This window comes from Oryzias latipes, chromosome 20 (assembly GCF_002234675.1).
Source record: "Oryzias latipes chromosome 20, ASM223467v1".
NCBI classification, from domain to species: Eukaryota; Metazoa; Chordata; class Actinopteri; order Beloniformes; family Adrianichthyidae; genus Oryzias; species Oryzias latipes.
In genome coordinates, this window is record NC_019878.2 from 8,751,366 (window position 1) to 8,767,239 (window position 15,874).

General features: G+C 43.6%; 1 protein-coding gene across 2 annotated transcripts in view; it reads right to left on the minus strand.

Moving 5' to 3' along the window:
* Positions 1-15,874, minus strand: part of LOC101161760 (partitioning defective 3 homolog) — a 409,623-nt gene that overhangs the window by 89,988 nt on the left and 303,761 nt on the right. The gene's annotated exons all lie outside the window — the stretch shown is intronic.

The window sequence follows — 15,874 nt, forward strand, 5'->3', positions numbered from 1 at the left end:
TGCGTTAGTGGAGAGGACGTGTTATTAGTTTACAAAATTAGGTTATCTATCATGTGAAAAGTAGAATTTCCCACAGAAGAGGCTCATGTCAGCATTGGAGGCACACAGTGTTGTTTAATCAAAACGGATTTGGGGTTCGGGAATATATCCCACGTTTGCTAACAGTGTGTTTTCTGAGCGCTTTCTCTCAATTGGCTGCGGTGAGTTTTTTCAAAACCAATCATCACTCTGGCCTGTGGTGCCTGCTTTGAGAGCTTCACGTACCTGCGGCACCGTCAGCTACGGTGCCGGGCCTCACCGCTTTTTCGGAGAGTTTGGGAAGGGGATTAACTGTCTATTTCCAGAGGCTGGTGGCTGGGAATGGGATGCCCTCCAGCGCTGATCACAAGACGAAGACTTCAGCAGCCCACAGCCACATAAAAAATCCCCCTATTTTCATCACCTACTTAGTATGTTTGAAAACAGCAGCCCTACATGCCCCCACCATCTCGTTTTTCCTTTCATCTCCCTGTGATAATTCATTATGTACTGTTTGGATGTCCTAGAGACTTTGAAGGACGATATAAAACTGTACGCACATACTTAATCAGCTCCATCCACTCTCACGCTTCCTTCTGCCTCTCGTTTGCTTTCAGGCTGTTTGCTTTCTTAAATGAACGCAATGTTACAAACGGAGGATAAATTGCCTTCTTTGCACTCCATCTCATCACTTCCATCCCACAGGGCCTGTTCCGCAGCCAAAGGGGAGGCGGGGAAAATGAAAACACATCAGGAAAATAATTCACTTGCTTTGCCCGGGAGATACATGTTGCTATCTGTGCAGAACTCCTGCGATAAGAGGGCTGAGCGTGTGCCGCACGGGTCCTCCTGCACTATCGCCGCGACGCAGAGCCAAAGGAGCGAGGAAGAGGGCAAAAGGCAACGCGCGCCATCATGTTTGCATCATCATCGTTCTGTTATCTGTGCAGGGTCTGTGCTGGGGACCAAAGCAGCAGACATAGCTCTACAATCTGCAATACGGTCCTAAAACTTCAACCAAAAGTAGGTAAGTTTATTAAACTTTAAATGACAAAAAACAGCAAATGTTGTTTCCTGTTTCAATACGGTGGAAAGTTGATGCCCAAAAACAAAACATACTAATTTTTACCTTATTTTTTTTATCACAAAAAAGTGGATTATGTTTTACGTTTTCATAAAATTCGCACTCCGATCATCTTTTGATCTATTTTGAAGGCGTTCCCAGTGGTCTTTTAATTCTGATTATACCATATTTATCCAAAAATACCAAAAAGGCTGTGGTTTTCTTTGACATAGTTTCTGCAGAGAAACAGCAGTTTTGTCTGTTGGCATGGAGCAACTCCACCCCCTTTCCCCCCCCCGTTGCTGAGAGCTCTCTGTTTACACTCTCTCCCAATAGCTTACAGCCCCTCAGCCTAACATTACTGGCCAGATCCCAGCTTGGACGAGGAAGACGAACACAGACATGGATCTAGTCATCTACAAGTGGACACATCAGAATAGAGAGAAGCAGGAAGCGTGTACATAACAAAAACAATCTTTTTTCAAACTGTATTTTTTCATCTACTCCTGATTCACCAAAATTTGAACGAATGAATACCGGTACTCAGGCTTTAGCTTAAGTTTCTTCATATTTGTCCTCCATTTTTTGAAAAATGCCACAAGAATATGTTAAAAATACAAATTTCATCCTAGTGGGTCTTTAAAAAGGAAAAAAAGTCTCCTCTGGAAGTAGGAGGAGGGACCCAGAAAGAGGAAAACAAAGAGTTCCAATAATCATAAGAAATATATGTCTGTCCCATTAAAGCAAATGTTTTTTTTATGTTGCAATAAAACACTATAAGTGACTTACAAACTGTTATTAAAGCGCATGAAGGCTTTGTAAAATATTCATTTGTTTACCAATAAATTATTAAGAGGTTCTATTTAATCAAAGCTACAGATGTTGCAGTCGTAAGCATCGTTAATCTCTCTTGATTGATTGCGTCCAAATGAAAGTATAGCCCATAATAAAAAATCAGAGTGATTGTTGATTGTGGAGTTAATTACAGATGCTCAAATCAGAGATGGTAAACAATAAGAAAGTGATTACTTCAGATTGGCTGGGTAATTATCTGAGGGAGAAGGAAAGGCACGTTATGTTCCATCTGCATTCCTTAAATGTGCTTACCCACCTTCTTGGACTTTCAGACCAAACAAAATGGTCTTGGGGGGGTCAATACTGGGAAATCGAAAAGAAGAGTTGCCCCATTTATTTGTTTTGTTTCACACTGCACTTTTGAGTGGATCAAAAATCTGTAATGTCATGTAATTACATCAGCTGCTTATTTGGGAAATGTTTGGCCCTAAATAATAAAAAATTTAAAAAAAGATATTTGGCTTCAACATGTTCCCTTTCATCTTGCAAGTAAGGGATCAATAAGAGTAACACTGCTGTAAACCTAAAACCTTTACGTCTTCTTAAAATTTGACGGCCTATGAATGAATTCTGATTGTATTTACTGATCTGGACCTGTTTTTCTGTTGAACACTGTTCAAAAATCTGTCAAGGTATTTTAGCACGACTTTAGTGATCTACGAAACTACGAAACGGCTAACACAGTCAGGAGCCTCATGAAGTAATATGTACTGTGCTGCAACGTACTATAGTGATGAAGTGAGTGTCGTTTTTTGTATGTTATGTTACAACTGAACAATGTTGAAAGTTTTTTCTGAATTAAGATGGACTTATTTGTCACGGTGTATTTTCTGCAAAGTCTGCTTATTACAGATGAAGAACACAGTTAACTAAAAAAAAACTACCCATCAACCCCTCTGTCCCCTGTCTCTTGAGCCCTCAAAGCATTCTGGGCAGTTTGGTCAAATCCCATAATCTGACTGTTTTGTTTCTGTCAATGTGTTCTACAACCTGGTGCACCCTATGTATGAAAAAAGACCATTCCTTCTCTGTTTATTGATCAGAAGTTAAAAACTCATCTTTTTACTCAGGCGTTTCACTCCGGTGAGCAGATTTAGTGGGTCAGCTTGTTAATTTTATTCTTTTATTGTTTAATTGATTTTGTTGTTTCTTTATTGTATCATATTGTTTCTGATTTTATTTGAATTTATGTTAAGGACCTTGGTTGCCTCTGTTCTTATAAGTGCTATACAAATAATAAATTGAATGACTGACTGAAGTTTATAATCTAAAAAAGATGGTGCTTTTTGTTTTTTTGGTCCTTATATCAATGCTGTTTCATACTGGTATCTTTGATCCACTCTATAGTGTGTCTTTACAGGTGGTAGTTTTTGTTAGGAAGCTGTAAAAGCTTATGTGATCTACAACCAAACAAGACAAACTCCAGGAAAATTCTTGGAAACGAAAGTCCCACGTTACAAGCAGGAGAACTCTGCTGCTGTTCTGAGACACGGGAAATGTAATTCACACCAAACCAAATGACGATTCTGAAATGTCCCAACATTCCTTACACATTCAAACCAAGTCCCCCCATACTACCCAGAATTAAAACACCCTCTGTGTGTAATCTGTAATAAAACCTTCAAGCCATGTGGGCTTCAAGAATGGATTTGTCCAGGGGGTTTCTTGGTGAACTCATCTTAGAATAGGGTCTAAGTGGGTCCAGTATACTTTAGAAAGGGCCTGTCTATGCTGAATACATGTACCAATGCAGCCAAAGGGTCCTTCTTTTACCTCATATGGTGCTAATATCACTGATTTCACATGTGACCCACATTTTTGCACAACAGCCGTATGTTCTGTCTTAAACAGTGTGTGTATACACATGTGGCGTGTATACACACACTGTTTAAAATGGAACATACGGCTGTTGTGCGTGTTGTTTGCATGTGGTGAAATATTCGTAAGGTTGATGTAAGTTGCACGCACTTACGACACATGGGTGACGCAGTCCTATTGCACCAGTACACCACATTTTACCTTTGCAGGTTGTATAAGCATTGGCTATGACCTTTTGCTTGCTGTCGTAGAAAAAAATGTGCGTTAACACTTTCCCTCTACAGGCTCACAGAGCGGCCTGCAACCTTGTGAGTTTGTGCGTTCCACAGACAGGTGTACCCTTTTTTTTATCCATGTAACCCAAAGGGCCGTCTTGACTAAGCCATGAACAGAACACCTGAACAAAAAAGTCCTTACTGTGAGCACATCTTTACGTTTCTTTTTTTTAAAGAAAAAGAAAAGAGACAGCCTAATAATGATTGAAAGTGGGAAAAGATAGATCAGAAAAGTTTGAGTTTTATCTGTGCCTTGCATGACAATCTCTGTGTAGGTTGATATTTCCCAGCATGCCTTTGAAGCCTTTGTGCAGAGTGTTGAGGAGCGAGCAGAGCCTCACAAATTTTCTCCCGAGATAAAAAGCCTGACCTTTTATCAGCTGCAGGAAATGCATTAGGAACCTCATAACCCAATTTAAAGACCATGCAAAGTGGACGTTTTGGCTAGCGTGCTGAAAGAGCAAATGGGTGAACAAAAAAATTGTTAGATTTTTTTTAAACGCCTGCTCGGCACCATCCTAAGCTGCTGAGCTGCGCAGGCTTTCCAAGGCTTTGGACAGTTCGGATCTGTGAGCTTCACATCTTTTTCTTCCCCCGGCCTTACTTCCCCTGCCTCTTCTCTATCCCCGGCTCTTAGGAGCGTTCGGAAACTCCGCTGGGAAAAAAGGGAGCAGCAGTCAATCAAAATGAACTTTCAAAGGTGATGCTTTGTTTCACGCTTGCTTCCCGCAAATCCCATCGAGCCTGGCAACTGTCAGTGCCATTCACCCGAACCACAGCGTCCCGCGGCAGACGGACGGGTTGACTTGTCAGCTGCCTGTCGAGAAATGAGGTCATTCTTATTGTATGAGTTCTACCTTTTTTTTATAAGGTGAAGCAAGGCGATTTAAAAAGAAAACACGGCACTCAGGTGTATACGTCGGGTTGGGCTATCCTACCACTCACATTCCTAAAATGAAGAATGATATTTATCCAAACGATATCCAATGTTTTTTAACAAAAATGAACATACATAAATGGTAATTTCCAACTGGTGCCCTTCCGTTTTACTGGCTCTGACAGCACTGTCAAAACACATCCAAAGCTGCCAGTTCTAATAACACAGAGGTTGGTAATAAATTGTCAAATGAGCTCTCATTGCGCCCACTCAGGAACTGTAAAACCCGATATTGCAGAGGCCTAAAGATCTCTGGACGCGCACTCCAACCAGAGGTCCTAATATCTCCAAGGAGGTTTATTGGCTAAGGTCTGACTCATTCCAGTTTTACAGTCACAGTGACCTTCCCATTAAGGCTCCATTACCGAAGGTCTATTAGAGAGAAAGGCGAACACGGGGGTTTGTTTTCTCAGCTGCAGCTTAGATCTGTGAAATCAGGTTGGGCAAACAAAAGTGCAGCTTTGAGGGATGCATATGGGTGAGCGGCTCGGTTTTTTTTTTTTTTTTTTTTTAACTTGTCCTGTCCAACAGCTAGGCAGACAGATGAGAGCTGAGGGCCTCTTGGGTTGGACATATTTTACTTTAACAAGAGGGGTTATTAATCTTCAGACAAACCAAAGGTATGTCTGAATAAACCCCTTTTGTAATTGAGGCCAAACTTTATTAATTTCAAACATGTCTGAAAATCTTTGGTGTTGGACCGGACGGAAAAGGAAAGAGGGGAAGAAGAGAGAGGGACGTTAGAGAGAGGGGGGGTAGGGGGTGATAATAGGAGGGGAAGGGGGATAAGACCATGAAGCAGCATAAAGCAGCAAGTTTACTGGTTGTTAATCATTATGGTAAGGTTCAAATGAAAAAAAAAAAAAAAAAAAAAAAAAGGGCGGAGCCTGTCCACACACACACTCAAATGTTATAAACACACCTGTTAGTTGCAAAAATGTCCACCTGTCGACATGTACACAAAACAGATAGTGTTCACACGCATACTTATGCCTTAAAACCAACTAGTGTGAAATATTTCAGTCATTCAGTCTGTTGAGCTAACACCTGTGCTCAGGTGAGTGTTTATGTTCTTCTAAAATGGATGGTGGAACGTGAAAAGAAGGAGGGAGAGTGCCCAGCCATCCCCACCCCAAGACCCCCACCGCACCAGCAGCGGCAGCCGGAATCCCCCCAACGCCACACGGGAACCGGCAGGGAACAACCGCCGCCCGGGCGACCAAGCCCGCCACCCAGGCCAGGGCCAGCAGGGCCGCCGCAAGGCCCCCAGAGCCAGAGAGCAGGGAGGCACGGAGGGAAAGAGGGCGCCGCCCCAGCCCAACCAGGAGAGCAGCCCCCCCGCCGCGCCGGGAGAACCCAACGCAGGGCCCCACCGGAGAAGGACGCCCACAGCCCCAGACGAGCACCCCACCACCACCCAGGAGTTCCGGGCATCCCCCCGCCCCAACCCCAGGTACGAGCCAGGACCCCCCAAGGGAGACCCACTCCGCACTCCAGGCAGCCATCCGCCCGGCCCACGGTTGGTCCAGGGAGGAGCGAGGCAGGGGCCCGCCGCCCCCGCCCAGAAGGGGGGAACCCCGGGGAAAAAAGAGGGCCCACAAGGGGTGTTGTAAATATGGCCCGACCAGGCTCGGCCACAGTTGGAAATTTGGCGGGGCCCAGCACTCAGGAGCAAGGACCAGAACCCACCCCCCAGGGACACGAACACCCCCGGCTCAGATGTAATGTGAACCCCCCCACCGCGCGGAGAGAGCACCGCCGGGCCCAGGAGGCCAGCACCCCAGGGACACAGCCGCCGTTGCAAAGGGGCCCGTACCCCCCACCAGGGAAGAGGCAGGGGACAGATGGTCCTAGGTCCCACCTTCCTTGCAAAATGTGTGTGCGTGTATGTGTGTTTGAGAGAGTGTGTGTGTGCATGTGTGTGTGTTTATGTTGGGATGTATATATTGAGGGGGGAGGGGTGTGTGTACTAAGGGGGGTGCGGTTAAAATTGGCGGGTAGGGCACTAAGGGGACGTCTCCTGATTACTCACAGTGACGTCCCCTCACCCTCCCCACCAAGGGGCCCTAAATGTCTAAGGTGCGGTTAAAATTGGCGGGTAGGGTGCTAGGAGGACATCCGCTGCTTGCTGGCAGTGATGTCCAAGCACCCCCCCTACCAAGGGCCCTACATGTCTAAGGTGCAAATAAAACCGAAAGAGGGGGGGCCCACTCCATACGGCAACCACAGGAGGGGGTCACTGCCTAGTAAACCCCCCCCCCAAGGCTCATCGCAGGCTAAGCCCCCCACCCCCTCACCCTATTATGAGGTTATATGAGGAAGGGGGTAAGTTGGGGACAGATGATAGACTGTCCCCCGGTGGTCAAACAGCCGTCCCCCGCCCCCCCCCCAGCAAGGGGGCCAGGCCCACCCAGCCCCGGGGCCCCACCCCCGGAGGCGCAGACACCCCAGGCCCAGCACCACCACCCCCACACAGAGAGAGGGGAGCCAGAAAGCGCCGGCCCCCCCCGGAGCAAGCCCAGGCCCCCACCCCCAAACGCCGGCCCTAGAAGAGCTCTGGTCAGGCCTCGACGGGACCGAGGCAGCCAACCGGCCGGGGAAACCGCCGATGGCCTCAGCGGAGACCCCGACCCGTCAACCCCCCCTGCCCCGTACCAAATAGTGCCCCCCCCCCCTCCCCCAGAATGCCCCCCCACAGGACAGGGCCGACAAGACCCCCACCCCACTCCACCCCCAGACCCCGCAGCCGAAGCGGATGACACCCAGAGCGACCGGGGGCCCCAAGAGGGTTGTCCCGTCCCGCCCCAGAGCCAGGGAAGGGCCGATCCCAGCCCCAGGTGTAGACGGGAAGCCCATCCAGCGCCGCTGGGCCCCCCCCCCCGAGCAGCGCCCCCCGCCAACCCCCCCAGCACAGGCAAAGGGACCACCCCCCCAAGCCAAGCCAGACCACCACCCCACCCCCCACCACGCACCCCCACACCCAAGCCCAGAGGACCACGCAGCGCCCCAGGCCGCCCCACCCAGGCGCCGGACCCGACCCCCCGACCAACGGAGCCCCCACCACCCCCGGCCAGGCACCGGAGGCCCCGACCCCCACCCCGGCCCACGGCAGAAGGGCAAGGAGCAGCGACGACCATGCCCCCCCCACCCCCTAAGTCACGGAGTTAGCTATGGGAGACCAGAGAGACCGAATTCTTTCAAAGTTACTTGAACTTTGGGCTGACATTTTTTCCAAGCTGATATGATCAAGCAGCAGATTTCTGTGTTGACTTATATTTATATTTTTTTTGCTTTTCCAATTTATTAAAATAGTTTTTTTAGCAATGCAAAGAGTTATGAAAATGATAGATGCTAATCCTCCTTCTACATCGATGGCACTCATGTCACCAAGCACACAAAGTGACGGTGAAGCTGTGATTGAAACCTTAAGCCAGACTGATAGATCGGCACATACCTGCTGCCAGAGAGCCTGGACAGGCGTGCAGAACCATAGTGCATGCATGTAATTGTCGGGTAGATTACTGTCACAGTGCTGACAAATGTCTGAGTTACTGAGACCCATCTTGAACATCCTCTGTCCAGTGTAGTAAATTCTGTGAAGAGTTTTGAAATGGATTAGCTGCAGATTTGGACTTTTTGTCATTTTAAAGGTGTTTAGACAAAGTTCTGACCAGAAGCTTTCATCTGTGCTGATGCTCAAATCCGCATCCCATTTTGTTGTCGGAAGTGAAATATTGTTATCTAAATTACATAAAAGTTTGTATATTTTGGAGAGAGTTTTATTCATTGAGAAATTGATCAGAGTGGTAACTACATCTGGTAGCTTTAAATCGTTGTCTCTGTATTTAAACTTTTTAGTAATAATTGATTTAAGTTGCTGATATTCCAAGAAGTTATATATTCCGTGTTTGTCTTGAAGTTCCTGGGGAGTTATGAATCTTCTATTAATAATTATGTGCTCTAGTTGTTTTATGCCCCCTGCTTGCCAAGCTGGGAAGTGGATAATTTTTTTGTTTATGAGGATGTCTGGGTTGTTCCAGATGGGTGTCATTTTGCACGGTTGAATTGATGATTTTGATATTTTGAGAAATTCCCACCAGGCTGTTAAAGTGGCATTTATATTAATACTTTTGAAACAATCCTGTCTTTTAACTATTTGACTAATAAATGGAAGATCTGACAGGTTGATCTTTCCACATAACGCCTGTTCCAAGTCTAACCATGAGTTGGTTTCTGGATTATTTTTTAACCATTTTAAGATGTATTGTAATCTATTTGCAAGAAAGTAATTGTGGAAGTTAGGTAATTCTAATCCTCCACAGCTTTTTGCAGATTTTAAAGTTTTTAGACTAATTCTTGCAGGTTTATTGTTCCATAGAAAGCTTGATATGGATGAGTCTAATGTTTTGAACCATTTTAATGGCGGTTGTGTGGGAATCATTGAGAAGAGATAATTAACTTTGGGTAAGATTTTCATTTTTACCGTGGCTACCTTGCCCATAAGGGACAAAGGCAGGTTGGTCCAGCGTGTTAGATCGTCCTGTATGTTTTTCAGTAATGGGGTGTAGTTTAGCAGCACCAGTTCTGATATTTTGGGGGAAAAATAAATACCTAGATATTTTATATTGCCTGATTTAACTGGTATTGTGAGTCCTTGCTCCGCATTACTGTTCAGTGGTAATAAAACAGATTTATTCCAATTAATGGAATAGTCTGATATAGAAGAGAATTCATTAATGATTGTTGCCGTTTCATTTACAGAATGTATATTACTTAAAAACAGTAATATGTCATCTGCATAGAGACTAATTTTATGATGGCTGTGTTTGGTTTTAATTCCTTTAATACTCTCATTCTGTCTTATTGCTGCAGCTAGAGGCTCGATAAATATTGCAAAAAGAGAGGGGGAGAGTGGGCAACCCTGTCTAGTTCCTCTTCCAAGAAAAAACCTGTTGGAAGTCTGTTTATTAGTTCTAACTGATGCATTGGGGTTGTGATATAATATTTTGATCCAATTGATGAATGATTCTCCAAACCCAAACTTATGGAGGGCAGCAATGAGGAACTTCCAGTTTACTCTATCAAAGGCTTTTTCAGCATCCAGTGATAGTATAGTCATTTCCTGGTTTTTGATGGTGGCAAAGTCTATTATGTTAACGAGTCTGCGGACATTGTCATCCGAGTGTCTGCCTTTGATGAATCCAGTTTGATCAAAGTCAATTATGTGAGGAGTGACTTTTTCTATTCTCTGTGCTAGTGCTTTGCAGGGTGAGCGGCTCTGTTAAGGACATGAAAAATGCACACACATGTAAAAAAGAAAAATCGGATAGACAACCTTTAGATGGTTATCTACTTCCTCAACTCGTCCTTATATTGAGATAAAGGAAATCTTGTCATCAATCTAAGCGATTGCCAATTAAAGACTTTCATGTTTTTTTCTCACAGCCCTTTCTTTTTCTTTTATTCTGGACACCAAACTGTTCGGCACTAAAAGGCACATATGAAAAGTTCAGTTTTTTTCAAAAAATTACAATGCGTCTTAAGATCCGGAGCGCATGATATATGGATTATTTCTGGTTGTGCGTTGTTCAGAGGTACTCGTCTCAGTGTTTTTTGTACAAGTTGCAAACAAGGTTGGGTGGTAATATGAATATCCTACAATGCCAAACATATAGCAGTGTAGTACGAAGTTAGTGTTGTCACAGTAACTTTGTTTTAATAGTATCAGTCTGTTTTTTCTCGTGTTGTAAACAGAGTTGCAGGTATTGTGAATACACCATCGCTGCTAACGCTTCTTAAGCGGCTAACGTGTTGCCATGTCATGTCATGTCATGTTTTTTTCTCTTAGAAGTTGCAGTTAGCATAGTGACAGTGACGCTTGTTTTAGTGGTTTCAGTTTTGTTTTTATGTATTCCAAACAAGGTTAGGAGGTACAGGAATTTTAAATTCACAAAAGCACCCAACGAGACTAATGTGCAGCATGTTACAAACAAGTTCTAGACTTACTGTGAATGCAGTTACAAAAATCTGACTGACTGATGAACTTATCTCCGACTCTTTTGTCTCACTCAGCCTTATAGTTCGGTGCGCCCTAAAAATGACACGTTAGAAAATGGACCATTCATTGATGATACAACTTAAATTTGTTTGGAAAATCCAGTACATTCAGAATTACATTAGTTATACACTTGAAGATAAAAATGGACATCAACTTGCAAATAATTTCACATTAAAAGGGGAAAATGTGAACTTTGCCTCCAGTGCGGCTCCACTGGCGTGTAAGTGTGTATGAATGTCCCGTGTAAGTGTGTATGAATGTCCCCCGGAGGGGCGGATAGGCGCAAACTGGCAGCCACGCCTCTGTCAGTCTGCCCCAGGGCAGCTGAGGCCACATTAGTAGATACTATCACCACATAAGAATGAGGAGTGAATGAATAATGGACAAATTGTAACCACTTTGAGCAACAAGACACAAGCGCAGATAAATCAAATCCATTATTTATTTTTATTATAATAGGATGAGTAACTTTAAGTCAAAAAGTAGTTTAAACAACCTGATTTGAATGACCCAATCACTAGGATATCATGCTAACTTCATCACATTGTTTAATAGATATTTCTACACAAGAGGAATTCTCCAACCTAGGTTTCTTTCTACAGGTCATATGCTAATCAGGAGATGTTGCCCTCCATGCTAATATCCGATAACATCATTTTACTGTGCTGAGAGAGTACAGTGTTTGGCTGTTTTCCAAAAAACCGAGTGCTGGCTTCATTTAGTCTTTAAATCTGCACTGTCATCTTTCATGGATTGCTCCAATCTAATTTTAAATCTCTCCTCAGAGTAGCTTTATTTCATCCAGCTACACGCTGTCAGCTCTTGTCATAAAAATCATTCGGTGGGAAGTGATTTAAAGCGGTCAGGATACTGAGGGAGCGATTCCTTACATTCTGTATTCAGATCAGCTCTATTCAAACCAATCACAGGGCGGGTCTTAAAGACCCACTTCGATCCTCTTTTGAGCTATTGTAAAGGCGTTCCTATTGGTCTTCTAAAACAATTAGTTGTGATCAGGACAGTGTCACGGTGCGGGGTGGCTCGAGAGCCGGTTGGACCCAGTAGCAGAGGCGGAGGCACGAGGATCAGGGACTAGGGGTTTTAATAAACAAAAACCAAACACAAAGCGCTGCAGAGCAGGATTTCTGAACAAACAAAACTTACTTGACGTGGCGAGGAACATGAAACATGGAACGTGGCAAGAGACAGCATGACATGAAACACCATGACAAGACCAATGAACCAGCACAGGAGGAAGGCAAAGACATGACTTAAATACAAACAGGGCAGACACGACACAGGTGAACACCATCAGGGCAGATGGGGACCAAAGGAAGTAAAACTCAAGAAAACAGACAAGACAGGAGAATTTTCAAAATAAAACAGGAAACAGAAACAAACAAGACAGAACAAGGACGAAAAACAAGACAACAAACCCAAACCATGACAGACAGTTGGCGTCGAGCAAACCCCGCCCCACTTCCCCTGCCCATTGATGAGAGCTCTTTGTTTACCTGTTAGCTTACAAGCCCTCACAACCCCAAGCTAACATTACTGCTGCAACAAAAATGGCGAGCAATATCGGCGCTATCCAACCAGATGCCAGCTTGGACGAGGAACACAAATACGTACACGGATCTAGTCGTCTACAAGTGGATGAATGAGAATAGAGTGGAGCCGGGAGCTTGTCCAGCTTATCCTCTAAAATCAGCGGCCCCTAACCTTTTTGAAGCCACGGACCGGTGTGACGTCAGACAAAGTCTTCATGGCCCGGTCTTTAAGATGTGACGGCATGATGAAGGAGGAACAGAGACATAACAAGTCAAACGCTGAACTTTTATTTAGACACGCATAACATTTTAGATCGCACAGGTGTCATCATCCTCTCCCCTTCCCACACTCATGGTGCAAAAAAGAAGGACTGTCTATTAAATGTAACTTTCCTTTTATTGGAAGTCGAAGGCTCCTCTTCTGTCTCCTGGCTGGGCCTTTTCCCCTTTGCAAAGAAACTTTCCAAAGACGTTTCTTTTTAACTTATTTTGTTAGCTCCTGGGTTTTATTTTAGCGGTAACCTGACAACCCAGACAACACTATTTTCCTCACAGAGGGTTTTTAAAGAAAAAGCCAATATCTGTAGAGGTAAAAAAAAAAGTGAATAATGCTTTATTAGCACCACCACACGGCCTTCACCTTTGCCAGAAAAAAGCTCCAATAACCCTGTAAAGTAGTATCCTTAATCTGCACTTTGATCGTGTGTTTTTTTTTCTCCAGGGCTGCCCGCTGAAAGAGGAAACAGTATCCAGGTCAGGGTTAAACGCTGCTCGGTCTCCTCTTGCACAAAGACAACTGACTCAAAGCCAGGAGTGAACACACTTGATCTGCCTCTGTTTTCCACACGTGAAACATGCCTAATCTCTGCAGATCAATCAGATAGCAGCAGATAAATAAAAATTTCGAAAAAAACTTAAAAAAACTAGTTTGACTAAAAATTCCAGCTTGGTTTTGCTTTTTGATAAGAGTTGCAATTTAAAATAATTTGGGAACTGTTGAGTTAAACTTAACAAAATGCAAACGACTGTTTGTTTTGAAAGGCAAGCGGCAATCCTGCTGCATTTCAATGTGTTTCCAGTCTCTTCTTGCAAACAAAAAATAGGGAGACGGTGCACAAAACGAACATGCACATATTCACATCTATGTGAGGCGCAGCAAAGGAAAATATTGGAGGCTCAAAGCTGGAATGGCATCCACGAGATATGCAAAGCAGCAAGAGGTGTGAAATAAACAAACAAAAAGAGAAAGGAATCAGTGTCGAGCACGTGGTGCAGATTTTGCATCAAAACACAACCCTCGTAGCAGTTAATCCTTCCCGAGCTAATAAAACCACATTATCAATACCGCGGCCTAAAGTTGAAATAAGCTTGTACTGCATTTATAATTAACATGCATCACTAAGCTGTTTACGTTGACATAAACCTGTAGAGGTGTGAGCTGCCAAAGGAAGGCAAAGGAAGAACAGACGGAGTGTTTTCAGAGCGGAGAAATGTCAGAAAAGTCCTCAAAATCAGGTAAATAAATTCACACCAATATACGACTATAAAATATTATTACAACTGAAACAGCTCGAAAAGTGTAAGCGAACCACCGAGGGCTCTAACAATTAATGGTTATTTATGATTAGTCATTTACTACTGAGTTTTTTTGGTGAACAAACCCCTAAAAATGTTTCTGAAACTAAATTTTGTTGGTTCATTTTCTAAAAAAAAAAAAAACTTTTAAAGTAACCGACGATTTGGGCCTTTTGAAACGTGTATATTCTCTATAAAAAATGGTGGATTTTCATAAATCTCTATATATTGTGTATCATTTTTAGTGTGCACCTCCTATTGTGTGTAAGCTAGCAAAACCACTAGTGACACCTGTTATTTGCCCATTTAGCAACATCTATGTCTGCAACACTTTTCTAGCATATATTTTGCGCTATAAGGCACAGGAAAAAGTCTAAATTCTATTCGAAAAATATCAGTGCAGCCTTTTGGATTAAATCTAGTTGTGTTAACTTATGTTGAACCAATTTTAAGAGGTAAACAGCGCTTTGTAGAAATGTCAGTCTCTTTTTTTTCAAGGTTTGGTGTTATTGTAAATACGCCAACACAGCTAACATGTAGCTGTGTCGGACTGTACTTTTTAACATGTTACTAACAAAGTTGGGAGTTAGCATAGCTACAGTTTGTTTGTTTAAGCGACATCAGTTTGTCTTTCTACATGTTGCAGACAAGTGGGTATAATTGTAAATACGCTAACGTAACTAAGAATTAGTGGCAGGTAGTATTTTTTTATCTGTTACTAACAATGTTGGGAGTTAGCGTAATCACACTAATGTTTGTTTTAGTGGTCAGTTTTCTACATGTTCCAAACAAGGTTGGGAGTTATTGTAAATATGCTAACACCGCTAGCTTGTAGTATTTCAAGTAGGTGCAAAGCTGCTTTTCTCCCGCAATTTACATGAATTAAAGAATCACGAAAGCTGAAAGAATGTCAACTTTGGAGCTTAAGCTTGGGTGTTCATAAATTTGAAATGTGCATTTATAGGGCAGGGTCCCGCCATTCTGTGACAACTCATTTTTATTGTAAATGATGACATCAGGAAGAAAATCTAAGGAGGGTTGATTCAATTCGTTTTAGACATTGTAATGAAGAAGAAAATAATTCATAACCGACTGCTTTCATGTTAAAACACAGAGAGTTCTGGTATTGCAAGTAATGGAGACAGGTCAAGCGTTGCCATGCAGTCATTACCAAACTTCCGCTGCAGAGGTGGCTTCCATGAGGGGAGGCAATTGCGGCACAACAAGGCAACTTCCAGTCTGAATGTTCGGATCACTGCCCTAATTGTTGCCATGTGTTGTTACCAACTGTCAAGAGAGGACAGAGATACTTCCTTCCAAAAAACATCCAGCAGCTCGTCAGGAGACGCTCTTTCTCTGCGTAACTCTACTCCAGCCAGAGCTCAGCAGGGAAAGGTCAAACCCCCCCAATCTCCTGCCGACACATGTCAATCATGGGAGAAGGCTTTCATTCAACCCACATTTACAACGGTTTAAGGAGACCCTCGGAGTGGGCTTTTGGTGACTTGTCACCACTGGAAATTCCCCAAAAAAGGTAATTAGTATCCTCATTTCACTTCAAGTCAACAAAAAATAGAAGCATCTGTAGTTAAGAAAGCTTTTTGTGTGCAATATTTCTAAAGTGAAGATGCATGGTTTCTGTAGGGTTAGTTAGAGACTGCTAAAATAAAGCCATAAATAGTTGCATTTATGAGCTAAATGGATTTCTTTGGAGTAAAGCCTTAA